We start from the raw sequence: 15,750 nt of genomic DNA, 5'->3' as shown, positions 1-15,750 counted from the left end.
CTCCTGGCTCCATCATCAGATCAGCTCGATGGTACCATAATATTGCATTGTCACCCGGCTTACATACCTATGTATGTACATTTTCAGCTCAATCGAAATAAGTTTCTAGTTTAAATCTAGCATTATTTAAGTTGTACTTTACAGTACAAAGGGTAAATGTGAGTTATCAAAACTTGTAAAATGATGCATTTAATTAATCTTAAACGTCAATTAATTAAATAGCAAACATGATTGCTTTCAACAAATTTAAAGCAAATAAAGCTTGAATAGTCTTTGCGTTTTATACAAAAAGGTATAATCAACATACCAAATAATTTGAATGAAACAAAGATTTAAAAGGAGAAAATTGTAAAAGGAAAGCCAATAACAAGAGGGACAGGTGGAACAGGCTGTTTTAATATAAAGCCAATTTGCTATGAGTATAATGGTTTGTTATTTTACGGAGCACTGAATTTTGTAGCTGCAAAGATATTTGTAAATAAATGAATAAATAAATATTGGGGAGCATCTTACACAGATCTACCTCCAAAATAAGTAAGGCTTGTACTATGGGTACTAGGCGACGATATATACATACTTATATAGATAAATACCTACTTATATACATAGAAAACACCCATAATACCGGAACAAATAGCTGTGTTCATCACACAGATAGATGGGACCTTCCTGAACGGAATTCGAACCCAGGACCACTAGGCCAGACCGGTCGTAAAATTGTAAAAAGAGTTAAAAGGAAACTGTATGTAACTGGAGCCACAAATATTGCTTATATTTAAAAAAAGTAAACTCAAAAAATCATTTAACCTTTCCAGAAGAAAAGTCAAACAAGAGCTTACGTATATCAATACCATTCTTTAAATTCTTGACTTTCCGCTAAATGATGCAACTAACAGAAAACCCCGTAGAAAACGACCAGTCCATAAACATTAACTTTACCTCACCCAAATGAGTTACAGTACAACTAAGCATTCGTTGGGGCACAAATAACTCAACACTTTACCCAAGAGCGATCGAGACGGCCTGAGTCATCCGGATAGGATAGACGGAGACAGAATACATACATTATTCATGGCCGTTTCAAAATAAGCGAGATGTCAACCCTTACCAGGATAGTGACATTGTGAGTCCTTTATTTGCGACTGTAAAAGTCAGATTCGGATAGATTTTTGGGTTCCGCAGCCTTTAAAACACATTTAACACATTCACTGCTAGCAAGAGCTATGCGGTACGAGCGTGGCGGTTTTTTTTTTCATAGCCTATTTGAGTGTCCTACTGCTGGGCAAAGGCTTCTCTCTCATAACTCCCGATTTTGTAAAGGAAGGTGTCAAACTCGTCTCGCCTGCGCTGCTTCTTCTTCTTCTTCTTCTTCTTCCCAGACCTTATCCCATTTACTTGGGGTCGGCCCTCCCTGTCCTCTTCTTCCATTCTGCACGGTTTAGTGCCAGGTGTGCGTCATTAATCCCTTGCTCTCTCAGGCTTTTCTCCACCGTCGTCAACCAAGTGGCAGGTGGTCTCCCGCATCCTCGCGTCGTCGTAGGCATCGCTAAGGCTACATTGACCATATGTTCAGGAGGTCGTCTTTGAATGTGCCCGTACCACCGTAGACGTTTCTCAACAAGTTTATCTGTTATCGGTGTGACTTTGAAACTGCCCCTAATGTACTGGTTTCTAATCTTATAACAGCAGAGTGACGCCTGCAGACCAACGCAGCATGCGCATCTCTGTGGTATGAAGTTTGTTTAGATGGCACTTGATCGTAGCCCAGCACTCAGAGCCGTAAAGTACTGCAGGTCGTATGGCAGTTTTGTAAATGTTTCCCTTTACTTTTATGGGCATTCGTTGGTCACACATCACACCTGTGAGTTCTCTCCATTTTAGCCATCCGGTATTAGTCCTATGTGTGAGATCAGCATCGATTTTCCCATCGTTGCTTATAACAGACCCAAGATATCTAAATTGTTCGCCTGCGCTGCGACTATTGAAAATGATTTAGAGAGCTGCATGGTGGAACAGCCCTGTACAGAAGTCGTAGAGGTACAGAATTGGAAACAAATATTCGGTGGGTATCCTTAACGCATTCACGGCCAACGCGAGCTACGCGCGGCGTAGCTGATAACACGCGGAAAACCGTAGGCATGTAGCGAAAAGAGCCTACGAACAGAGAATCCGTCTAGCAGGTCACTGCCAGTAGTGCCAGTTAATGTGTTAAAAAGTGGTGGCTCGCTACCTTCAGAGAAAGAGTCCTATTCGCACTTGACTGGATTATTCGACTCGAGATAATGGCAGGTTTATTCAGTAAGGCATTCAGAAAACTACCGGGTAGATCGACACCTTAAGATTGCAACAATAAAGAAAAGTTCTGGGAGCTTATGACTCGGCGTCTTTGGCGAGCTAAATTACATTCTATCTGTTCTGACTGTCTCTGTGAAGTTTATAAAATACTATTTACGTTTATAAAGCACTAAATGCATACCTGTATATTGTTTTAATACCATGCCTTATTATTAACACTAATGGTAGTCAAAATATCGAATTCCACGGAATCACAAAATTTCACGAGAATCACTTGAGAAATACGAGCTGTAAGGCCGAACAGCCGCATATTATATAAGCATTTTACAAGTTTTTATTTAACTTGTGATGTATGTATGTTCTGATGCAAGCTAAATAAGACCCATTTTCCATGTAGCTTGATTGAGCTGAAACTTCACATACATATGTAAGTTGGGTAACAATGCAATAAGGTACCATCGAGCTGATCTGATGATGGGCACAGGAGGTGGCCATAGGAACTCTGTGATAAAGCAACACAACTTAATTGTATTTCGGTTTGTTAGAATTGTCTCAATAAGTGTCAGATATCTATTGAAAGAATGTGATCAACGATAAAAGCTTGTATCATAAGTAAACTTTTTTACAAAAAAAATCCCAATCTGAAGTGGTGGCGCTTTGCTCGCTCGGTCAATTAAAATTAACCAAGCACTCTCAGCTGGAGACTTTGTACAATAGGCTAACTTCAAAGAACCTTACCTATTTTCTTCTATAGTTGGGTACTAAGCAACCTTTGATCCGATAAGGCAAGGGTCTCCATTAAATTATAAGGTGACGGTAAACACATTATAGCACGCTCTATCAATACACCGTGTGTAGCTATAAATATTACAAACATAAATGGAAGACCGCCTCCTGAGGGAACATCGTACCTCACACATATGTATACAGGGTGGGTGAGCAACAGAGCGAATATTTAATCAAATTAAATATTTGTGTGAAATGTTACACCGGACCCGTCGACTTGATTAAATATTTGTTTTGTCGTCTATGTATACATACATTATTTACTTATTTTATATTTCTTTTAATTTTTGAGTGTTTGTAATTCAAATTGTAAAATATAAATAATATTTAATATATTATTATGAAATAAATCAAATCACATCAAATCAAATCGTAATATAAAATTAATATGATTCATAGAAAACGTCCATGACTCTGTGAATAAATTTTGTACTCATCGGGTCTCGCTTAGTAGGCGGATTCGAAGATCACTACAGAGTAAAATCAAGTGGTCGTTAAATCAAAATGAACTCCTCTACTTAATACTTATTTAGAGTTAGGTGGTTCCAGTTTCCAAAACCTCTTGTTTGAACCTCAATACGAGTGTCTATTATAAAATATCTTGGTACATTAAAAGAAAATATATCACGCGCTGACGTCCCTGTAGGGCTAATATGGTCGGCTTTTTATCATTTGTCACCATGCCTGTCACGTTCTAACAAGTATGTAAGTGCGAAAGTGACGCATGGCATGACAGGGGATAAAAATGCGACCATGATACCGCTGCTGGAGATGCCTGCGTACTTAGTCTGCGGGGTCAAAGCCGATATTTTTAGTCAGATTTTGATAAAATTTGTTAAGTTTGAAGAGCTCCTAATTCTATAATAATTACGGATGGTATCAACATGAAATCACAATTTAGGACAAAAACAATGTACGTAGTTTTCTGTTTCGTTAAAAATTTGTTTAAGACATACGGTGAACAACATAGGAAACTCTTATCTACTCACCAAATATTATCGAAATATGATGAAAAAAAAACGACAAAAATAAACATCAAACATTTATTCAGCAAAAAGGCCACAGGGGCACTTTTACATGTAATTTATTTACAAGTAGGTAATAAAAAAATATACAATTACCAAACTGAAAATTCGGTGTATCAGGCAGGCCGGACACATAATTTAAAAAGATCCAATTACAGGGCATGCCCTATATATCCCCAAATATGATAGATAACTGCTATAAATAATTCACTAGGGCAGCTTCAGTTATATATTGGGCAGATAAGGCAAATGTAAACGTCAGGTAAGCGGGTTGCAAAGGAAGCCCCAAAGGAGGCTATGGCGTGACGTCACGACTCCTGATTGCTTAGCGGAGGTAGCGGAGATGATGATAACGTGCAAACGTGTAATAAAACCGTTGGAAACTGATTTAATTACTGATAATGAAGATGCGAAGCGTGAGCCATAAACAAAGATAAGTATAAGATAAGTTTAGATAAGTTCTCATTTATATATCGTATAATTGACAGAAGCAGCTCGATTCGGGCAACCAATGTCACTTTGACGTTAGAAATATCGTAGATAGATCTTATTGGGATCACAGCGGAATCTAAATAAACGTTAATTTTGACATGTCGTTTAGCAATCGATCTTTTAAAGATCTTAAACGCATCATAATCATTTTTCGAATCGGGCCGGATAGCTCGTTTTGACTCGGGCAATTTGCTTTCGAATGTCCGGATGTTCTCGTTTACAGGTCCCAATTCTCAACCGATTCTCGTGAAATTTTGTGAACAGGTTCAGTAGTTAAAAATATTTTTCTGTCGTTTCGTTATTGGGAAATATTCAAATTGGTGGCATAAAGAACTTAAGTGTCATTAGCTTCTATGGCTCTTAAGAAAATTGTGAGTTTACTGTGATGACGACTCATCAAACTAAGTATTTTTAATTTTTACTGTTTCTAAGCATATCGCGAGATCTACAGTTAGTGGCTCTGTGTGCTGTGAGTTTAAATATATTTAAATAGGATCTACTCATAGGTTGAGTTGGGCTTATATGTTAAGCGACATTAGACATTATTGTTCAATGATGATACACGAATAATACCGTTATATAGTCCTCCTCATTGTTCTCGATGACGGCGACCCTAAATAAACATTAGTACCAAGAAATAAGCCGTAGAAGGACGAATCTACATTAGTTATTGATTTGTTTGTAACCCAATTACCTAATTTTAATGATTACATTCTACCAGTTTGTCGATACAATAATGATATCATACTACATTAAACACTTTGACCGTATCAAGCTTGTACTTACAATAGGATAAGGTATGTCTATGCCTGTAATTCGTTTATGTAGCTTCAGATACCACATTTAAGATACAGCGAATTTAAGTTGCTATTGCCCTTTTTCGTTTTTTTTTATAAATTGGAGCTATATACAAGGTACTCGTGAGCATTGCAACACTTTAACTTAGCATTCCTGGTAATATTTAGAAACTAAAATGTCATATAGAATTTTCTGGATTAGGCCTAGTTTCAGAGATAATTAAATGTTTTTCGAAATCATTCTTTCGCCATAAGCCGGTACAAAACACATTTTTGACTGCGGTATTGCTCTTTGAGGTCTAGTCTGGACATACCTATTGATTGACATCGAAAAATTAAAAAAAATGTATTCGAGAGGCTACCCCCAAATAAAAAAAAACTTTTTAGTTAATTTTAGGTTATGTGTTTATCAATAAAAATTACGTTTTATGTACAGGAGTGTTCAAAAAAAGGGGAAAAAAAAAACAAAAAATTTTTTTTTTTCTCGATTTTCACAAAAAGTCATACAACATTTTTTGCTTCTGTTGCCATCAGGAATGCACCGTTAAAATCTCTCGCAATGCTCACGGGCACCTTGTATAAACTAATTACAGGCATAGATATACCTCATGTTATTGTATGCGCAACGTTTCATTACAATCCAACAAGTAGTTATAGAGAACGAAACTTCGTTTGTATGGGAACGTGCAATTGGTCCAAGTTTGCTGAGGACTCTTAATTTCTAACAGCTACTGAGCTATGGCGTGGTGGTTAGGCAAGCATACCTAACAAAACTTCTAGTAATCAAATACACAAAAAGGAGTTCTTTTTTTCAAGAATCTCATATATCTTTGGAGTATTCTGGGCTAAAAGACATCTTCAACAAGGAATATTATCAGGAAATCTTCAAAGTATTAAATAGGTATTAACATAGATCAAACAGGAAGGGTCAGACGGACGTGGAAAGGGCGTGTCGGCAGTTACAAATGGGTCTTGAGCCGTAAAAGCGTTTTCACACTGCTTGGTCCGATATCGGATGTCGGATGGAACTAAAATGTAATACATATGAGTTTTTCGGTATTTAATTCTTGATTAAATCAATTATTACTACTGAAAACGATATATAACCCAAAAAAGGCGGGCTTGATGCCGTATAGCACTTTCCTGCAGCTGTTTTTATCATAGCCTTCTAACATCCAGTATCGGAAAACCGCTTCCGATAATATTTGTTTGTGTGCATAAGGGTAGAGCCGTGTATCCACTAGAGGCAGCATCGGGTCAAGCAGCTGCCTCGCTCCAAGGCCGCACAAGTGGAGACGCTGCCTCAACCTGAAGCACGCGGTTGAGGCAGCCTCTCTAGTGGATACGCGGCTTAGGCATAATATTTGTTGTAGTGTGCGTGACCGTTAAAGCCCCCGCGGCCTGACTACGATATCGGATGTAGCATCCTACATCCGATATCGGATCGGACAATGTAAAAACGCCCTAATTCCAATCAATTTCACGGCTGTAGAATATTCTCATACCAGTTAAAGCATGCATGAGCTCTGTGATGAGTCTACGTAATCGAAAATCATTTTTATATTGGTTATTCCGAGACAACCGCACTCCCTCAGTTGGTGCTTATGCCACCAGATTTGCTAATGAGGAAGTGAGAAGAAAGCACTATTTTAGCTTTTTATTATAAAAATGCATATTTAGCATACAAGTTACATTTACTCCGATTAACATACCGGTTCTATAACGTTAAATACCATTACACTTGTAAAAGTATTTAAAAGAAGAAGGCAAAATATTAACAAAATGGTTTTCAATGCCATCATTTTATGGTATTTCTTAGCAGTTTACTAAATGATGTTTTTGAGAACAAGTAAATGATTTACTTTAAAAATACCATAGACATAGATAGTAGTTATAGACACAGTTGACCCATAATATTCTAAGAATTCCCACGATTTTTCCAAATCTTGACATGGATACAATGCAACCAACCAGCGATTTGATCTTTCTTAGAAATTATGAAGTTGATCAGCTTAGCATCCGCAGTTCGAAAAGTACGATATTCAGGCTCGGACTTAACATGTAGGAATTACTCAAAACTTAGTCAGATAAAAAGGGCAATAAAATCACGCAAAATTTTAGGAATCCTTAATCAGATATACCAGTTTCGCCATGTAGCCCGTCGGGACAACCTCGCTCACTGGGCGGGTCCGGATAGTTATAAATGGACCCTGTCTCCCCGCATGGCTGGATGAGAAGTGAGCTTATGATTTGCGCTATTTGTTATTTAGGTCGCGCTTATATTCATAAAACTAGAATATTGCTAGGGTTTTTCCACTTCGGTTTTTCTAGCTTCAGTCAATTAATCAAGTTTGGCGATTGCAAAGATCCGATGTCAACATGCAACACAACAAAGAATCGCAATCATACCTCGTTGTGTTCTGCCGCTTGTATAACTAGTTATACTACGAGGAATCACTTGGATAAGCTCATAATCTCGTGGGCATTTTGTATCGCCGCGCGCCTTGATGTCAACAAGGCATCCACATCACACCTAACATCCTAGTTTAATAGCAATGCTACAGAGTCTTCTCAGAAAACATGTTATGCTCACTGGCAACCCCACGTTGCTTTTGGATTTTTTTATTACCTGTATTTAATACACAATTGGTACTTCATTTGTACTTAAGTACTAAAAAAAATATTATCTTGTTAGTTTGAAAGTACAAGCCAAATGAAGTTGGGGTTACTGTAAAGCATCCCTTCAGCAACCCCTACCAAATTCCAACATAAATATTTACGTTTTCAGTCACTATATTACTCTCAAATATGTGAACTTTGTGTACTTTAATGTCTAGTAGTTGCCAGGAAACTAGCAAATAAAAACCACGTAACATAAAAGCAAAATTCTTGTATTAAACTAAAACTTTCGAATTGTTGCACAGCTATCGGTGTCACAGATTGGCAGAGATCGCACGTTCAGAGAGAAGGCTGCCTGTTGCTCACCTGTTACTGCCCCATACATCCGTCTACTAGCAGTACAGGCATCATATGGTGTTTGAGATTTGACGAGATAAGATTCGTATGAATTGGTCATTACAGCAATTATTGGAATTGATGAAATAGACACATTTCATTGATGAACCGACTACCACTTACCGTCATAGGTACGAATGTCACCCGATAAAATTTAAAATGTTGTGCTGTGAGAATTGGTTTTGGTAGAAATTTGAAGAACTCGACTCGTTTTTCGCGACTCTAAGCTTAAAAAACTTCGGAGTCTCTTAAACCCCCAGTCAAGTGCTTTATTGAGTCTTTTAAGCGCAACTTAAAAGGACTCGAGTCTTCGGATAAAAACTTCGTAAAATAAAGTTGGTTGTATCTAAATGAATACTCAGGAAATAGGCGTTATTGAACGATGTGTGAAATCTACTCTTGAATTTCATGTGAAGACAATGCCTTTTCACAATTTTTTATACATAATTTAAGAGATTAAAGGACTCAAGTATTTAGAGAAGACTCATATCTCGATAAAAACTCAAGTTTCGACTTAATGAAAAGCAAAGGACTCCAAGGACTTGAGTCTTAACCACACTTGTGAGAATCTTACAACAATTTCAGCAATATAATCTTAATTGCATCGCGCTGCTCCTAAATGTACGTACCAGGCGAGCAGCAACAAGGTGGAGTAGAAAGGTCGTTTTTCAAACGCCGTGTTTCCTACAGGAAGCAATTACGCCCATATACTGGAAGCTCACGCTTTGAACTTAAATTCTGTATAATTCATGCTGCTCTAGTGCCCTGAAAAGCAATTTTTCTATTTCAAAATTGGCAGAAAGTTCTTTACAAAAGTAGGATGCTGACTAAACGAAAATAGCTAAATAATAATATAATTTGGGATAAAATATGTCCGTTGCCACAATGACAGGGAAAACGCAAGATTAATTGCGCAAACCCGTGGACTCACTCTGGGATATTAAAAATGAATTAACAATTTGAACGTTCCAAAAAACTAAAACCCTTCGTTGAAAAATGTTTGAGAAGCGTTAGGTACAACACGTAAGTACATAATAATGTATTCTAGTTTATATCGCCTCTATGACAATATTTGCAAGTCAAGATATGCTTAGACTTACGGTTTGGTTGGTGTTTTTATATCCAGTAAGTATCCCTTAAAATTATGCTTTCAGTCCAGTGTTATTTTGCCAGTATCAAGGTACTTAGGAGCTTTAAATACCACTAAAATTGTACGTTTAGTACAAGACAGTGTACGGTGATTTTGACATGGACTACTGGCCGTTGACTCCAAAATGGTGCCTAAATGCGTTTCAAGATTAATTCTCCATTCACTGCACACCACATCAGTTTACTGTATAATAAGCTATCGATATTACACTTTAAACAATATTGATGAGCAAAAAACGAAGGAATTAATCACGAGGCTAACTATCAAGATGGCGCTCGAACCGATATGGATTTGTTAAAATATGATCGCGCACTGTCACTTTTGACATTTCTTCCACCAGAAACGTGACTTTTGACACTGACATCATCAGGTCCATAGTCATAGACACAATATTTATCAAAAAATCCCTATCTAATTCATAACCTGTTATTACAATCAGAATATGCCTCCTGGTCTTCTTCTTCTTGTCAGCTTTCAAAGAGCAGTTTATAATCAAATCAAGTCAAAAACGTTAAAAGAATTGACGTCGTATTGAATAAATTTAAAAACAATGTTCACAGGGTTACCACTCCTAACCGTCAAATTAATGGACTGATTACCTTCCAAAATACAGAAGAAACTTCGTACCGAGCGCTTGCTCCAAAGCAAAAAAACTTCTAAAGCCCATTTACAAAACGATTCCCAGGACTTCCCTTATCCATCCACTTTTTATCGCGAAAACTTTTAATTGATTTTCATAGAAAGTATTTAATGAAAGAACGAATTGAATACACTTCATGTTTCAAAGCATTTGTTCTCTTTGTTTTCACATCGAGGCAATTGTTCTTTTAACAATTTTATTGAAGTACAATATATGCGATTTTACCTGAAATATGAGGTGGCTCTGTCTGGCATTTATTAATTATAAAATCATGTGCCTACTCATACATATATTAATATTTATTTTAAAATTTTACCGTACTGATTGCAATTATTATTCTGCCTCATGTCATGAACGTCATGGTTGACTGGAAGGTTCATGCTTGGAGGCATCAAGATGCAAAGAATTCAGGGTGCGTAGCAAAGTCATACGATCTGTATCGATTCGTTCTCTACGACCACGAACGTCTTCTCCGAACCCTTTTTCGAACGCAGTTCGCTGAGCACTGAGCGGACGGCCGTGCGCGGGATCGCGGATATCATTATTTTAAAATTGCTACTTTTGACAAAAAAAAGTAAAGTTACGCATTTGTGCAGCATAGCTATAATTCCCATTTATATAAACATTGGATTATTTGATTTAACAATACTTATTAAGCTGTGTAATTAGCGTAATCAGTTTCCCCGTGCGTCGTAACAGAAGCACGCACTTGTCGAGTCGTTAGGTAGTGGGGCCCGTAATGAGGTCGCGGCTTTATATTTTATTGCTGCAGTTTCGCTGAAAATATGAATATTTATCATTGAATGGTATAAAATTAACTTATTTAAATAAAATTTAAAAAAATGTGCATAAAATTCGAGTGGCACAGAGAACCATGGAGCGCGCCATGCTCGGCATCAAACTCGATCGAGTAAGGAATGTCGAGATCCGACGTCGCACCAAAGTGCATGACGTCGGACATCTCATTACCAAATTAAAATGGAGCTGGACGGGACATGTTGCCAAGCAGAGTGATGGCAGGTGGGCCAAAATGTTAACGGAATGATGGCTTTCAGACGAAAGGAGTGGCTGGCTCGTTGGGTGGACGACATTCGGAAAGATTGCGAGTCACTTCTGCAGGGCTAAGATGGTCGGCTCTTTGTCATTCGTCACCATACCTGTCACGTTCTAACTAGTATGTAAGTGCGAAAGTGACGGGCGACAAAAATGGAACCATGATGACACCGCTGGATGAGATTGGCTCAGGACCGGGATAAGTGGCGTACTCGAAGAAAGACTATGCTCAGCAGTGGGCGATAAAAGGCTGATATGATGATGATAACGAAATAAAAAATGTGAATGTGATTTTTTGGAGTAAGTATATGGTGTGATAATGCACCTTTACACTTAATGCAAACTTAATTTGATTATCAGTAGGTCTCAGAATACTTGATTAGTTAAAATTGTACCTACTGACATTAAATTATTTGACCGAACCTCTATCTATATTTTCACCATGTTCAAAATATTGCCTCAATTCATTTCGTCAATTTCTTTTGTTACATATGTATTTAGCGCTGATGACGCGATCTGTCCTTAATCTACTAAATTACCCTGTATCGATCAGCATTACGGAATCCGGCAAACGAGTCATTTCCTTTACATTTCCTATCGTCCGTTCCTATTCCTATGAGTTCCCGGGGTTCAACATGAAATAATATAACTGTGCACATGTTTTTAACCGAGTTCAAGATGTTTGACATTTCTGGAGTTCAGTATACTTCACAGTTGGTTCCATTTGTCATTCGTTAGGAAATACTGATGACATCCTCGATGGGGTCGAGAGAACTTAGCAATCTATCAGATACACTTATAGTGTTTTGGGTATTTTTTACAAGCTTTATTTTATATTTACAAACTTTTATTTAACTTGCAATTTAACTATGTATGTATGTACAGTCAGCTGCAAAAATATGTATCGAGAGAATCGTCTCATCAATATGGTACTACGCTCTTATTACACTGGAATAAGATGCTATGGTACATATTTTTGAGTAAGATGTGTACACCCATATTTTTACACTTGACTGTACGGGTCAAATCTTGCAAGATAAATTTGACTCACTTCCCGTAAAGTGACTCGTTTCCAATGAAGCTGAAAATTTGCATAGATATGTAAGTCGGTGACAAAGATTATGGTACCATCGAGCTGATCTGATGATGGAGACAAGAGGTGGGCATAGGTACAGAAATAACTTAACCTAATTGCGGTTGGGGTTTTTTAGAATTATCTCAATAAATACTTGTTAAGAAAAATACAGTTAGCGATAAAAGCTTGTACCAATTTTTTTTTTTGCAAAAAAAAAAAATTTACTTGCAGCGAATGCGGATGACGAAAAGCGCGTATTCAAGGAATCATGAAAAAACATTAAAATTTAGCTAATCTCACGTACATCTAAGTTTACTGCAAGAAAAGATATTCTAAATTTATCGAAACTTACTCGTAGAACTCTTCGGCTCCCACTACCTCCGCTCAGTCACGGCATGCATCGTCCTGACGAAGTGTTCAACTAAGTACATGAGCAACTTTCATCATAAAGTTTTTAAATTTCAGCTTGCAATACCGACCAGTACTTGAACGCATGTGTTTTACGCACAGTATGTAGGTAGGTACTTTTATTTTATTTTATTGTTTATTAATCACTCACTTGCTTCATATTTTTCAGTGACTTCTGTTATTATAATAAAATAAGGGTGACAGCTGGTAACCACAGTTACCAAAAGCAAGTGAGTAATTATTCCTATTTTGTTGTCTCAATTTTCTTTTGTGCCATTTTTATTTTGTTCCTGTAATAATTTGTGTTCCTTATGATGATTTAAACTTTATATTGTGTGTTTTTGCAGCTGCCAAATAAATGATTTATCTATCTTTTAGTTACACTATGATTTTACTCGGATTTGTGATGACATATTTACTGCCAGCGACCCGCAAGGCGAGTTCTCTGTTCGTAGGCGCTTTTCGCTACATACTGTTTTCCCCGTGTTATCGGCTACGGACATAGCGCGTAGCTGTTGCTGGCAGGTAGTCAAATTACAGGTATACGTATCAACATGAGTTGCACTCTCTGTGTATAATGAGGTTTATATGTGTTATGTGTTTCTACAAATTGAAGTCAAATAAGCTTTTACAGGAATACTATGTATCTAAGTATCTACTAGTGATGGGTTATACTCATATCAGTAGAAAGTCTGATGACTTAACTTTATTTTTCCCGTTAAGTGTCTTGAAGTCACATTTCGAAGTATACTTTTATGTTTTGGGCACTTATGCATGCAAATTTTCCCAAAGATCTCTTTAATCATTAATGCCTGGCTACTCTGGAAGTTGACACATTAAACGACCATACAGTAATCCATTTTCCTCTTGTTCCTTAATAAACCACCGTAATCTTATATTTCTAATAAGGAAAGAACAATAAAAATCTCCAAGCCGTTTGCTTGCCATCTTAACGCCAAGGCGTTTTCCTGAAAAATTATCTCATCAATATTAAATGTTTACACTCACCTGAAGTGAACAGGCTTTTATTAATAACGCGTTTTCACACGATCCTATGCACATCCCTAACCTAGTTCCATATTTAAATATTACAAACGTCCACACGCGACAAAAGCAAACCACGAAAAAAGAAAGAATGAATCCGAATTTGGAATACGGCCTTTGTTTTTATGTCAGTTTATTGGATTCGGTGTTCGATTTTGGCGGAATTTGAGCACGGTAGGATTTGGCGTATCCACGCCGCTCGAGATCCGGCGACCGACTGAAGCTCGAGCCCCGTTCCCGGCTTTCCGTCGGTGTTGCCAGCGCCGAGTGCGGGTTTCCTGGTTATTTTTACGCGTTTGTAGTGACGCATTTTCCGCTCGGATGGAGCAACTTCTAGCGCTCGTGTGCTACGAGTACGGGCGATTAAGTCACGGCCGCTGGAGCCGTATTTGCTGTAGGTACTTTTAATTCCTTTTCTGAGACTATTTACACGAATTTTCTGGTATGAAAAGGTCACGTACCTTTGTGAAAATTGGTTATGATAAAATTCATACCAAATTATTAGTTACGTGGAATAATCCAACTTGATTTACATAAAGAAAAATATAATTAGCCGAGTACAAATCTTACAGAGGGTTGCACGCTCTCTCACAAAATTTTATTAACGTTTTTTGAGTCAAACGTAAGTTTATTATTTATTTTGTTGTTACGTAGTATATTTTAATTTTAATTATATAATAAGTCTAATCGTCTGACACAAGACGTATAAGAAATAAGTTTCAATAGATATTTTATTCCCAAAGTTTACAACATTGTAAGAACTATAAACTTATTCCATGTATCTCAATATTCCCCAAAAACCAGGGTAACCACCTACATTCCCACCACGACCCCGAATCCACACAAAGGATTCGGGGTCGGGGTCTACAAACTAAGCAATACCTTACTGAAAATTTCCCACGCCGCATACCCCGACTATTGTTTTTCGTCCTCCTTCCTCTTACTGTTCAGAGTATTCATATCCTTGTTTGGCACACGTAGTGGAGTAATTACAATTGTTAACCTGTTTCACACGGTGATATTTTTTTAACTAACTTTCTGACATGACACAGTTAACTGTTCTTCATAGAAATAATATTTTATTTATTAGTCCGTAAAATTAAACCGCAAGAGTTATTAATTTTGTAAAGTCAGAATTCAATAAGTAGAAACACATACTTCTTCAAATTAGCAAAAAAGATGTTGATTTAAAATATATAAACTTTCTTCAGGTTATGGACTAGGGATTGCAAACCGGATTGATTTTCAATCCGGCCGGATCCGGCCGGATTTTGGCCACAACCCGGCCGGATCCGGCCGGACCGGATCCGGTTTGGTATAGGGATATCAAAATTAATTAAATGACATATTTTTCTAGTTTTTTGCGTAATACGTATTCCTAAATCTATAATTTGAAAATAATAAATAACTTCTTAACAATTAAATAACCCTTAGTAGTAAAAAGTGTGACCTTGTCAATATCACTTAAAAACCCAAATATGAAATCGGTCATTTATTATATATAACCATTCACAAGTGCTCAAATTTTCGTTTACGATTATAAAGATTAGTTTCCAAAGCCCTGTAATGGGATGTGGGGTGGGAATTGGAACTCCTTGAAATGACAAGTTTTCGTAACAGTTCCTTGATTGAATTATTTGTAACGTTGACATCCATTCTAGTAAGAAAATAAGATATTTTACTATTAACCAAAATGATATTAAATTTTCCCTCATTTTTTGCCCAAGAAAGTAGTATTCTGTATGATTTAAAAAAATACCGTTTTTTTATTTACAGAAAAGTATATTGGTCAAATTATAGGGAATGGAACACGACACGACGATCTCATGCGAAAAATAATAGAGTGTAGGATTGAAATCCATCGCGGAAAGGGACTCCTTAAGAAAAGTTACATGGATCAAATAAAGAATTGGCTAGACGTAAAGTAGCATGTACCATTAATGAAATTGCATAAGATTGGATGAAATTGT

General features: G+C 37.0%; 1 protein-coding gene across 2 annotated transcripts in view; it reads right to left on the bottom strand.

Annotated features, from left to right (window-relative positions):
- LOC133530242 (dipeptidyl aminopeptidase-like protein 6) overlaps nt 1-14,765 on the bottom strand; it is a 238,466-nt gene extending 223,701 nt beyond the window's left edge. For both annotated transcript variants that reach the window (XM_061868119.1, XM_061868120.1), the window contains exon 1: nt 13,745-14,765. The gene's annotated coding sequence lies outside the window, so the exon portion shown is untranslated. The remainder of the gene's footprint in view (nt 1-13,744) is intronic.
- Between the last annotated feature and the right edge of the window lie 985 nt (nt 14,766-15,750).

The sequence above is a fragment of the Cydia pomonella genome, chromosome 22 (assembly GCF_033807575.1).
Source record: "Cydia pomonella isolate Wapato2018A chromosome 22, ilCydPomo1, whole genome shotgun sequence".
NCBI classification, from domain to species: Eukaryota; Metazoa; Arthropoda; class Insecta; order Lepidoptera; family Tortricidae; genus Cydia; species Cydia pomonella.
The sequence above is the reverse complement of the archived record's forward strand: the minus strand, read 5'-3'. Positions and strand labels throughout refer to the sequence as shown.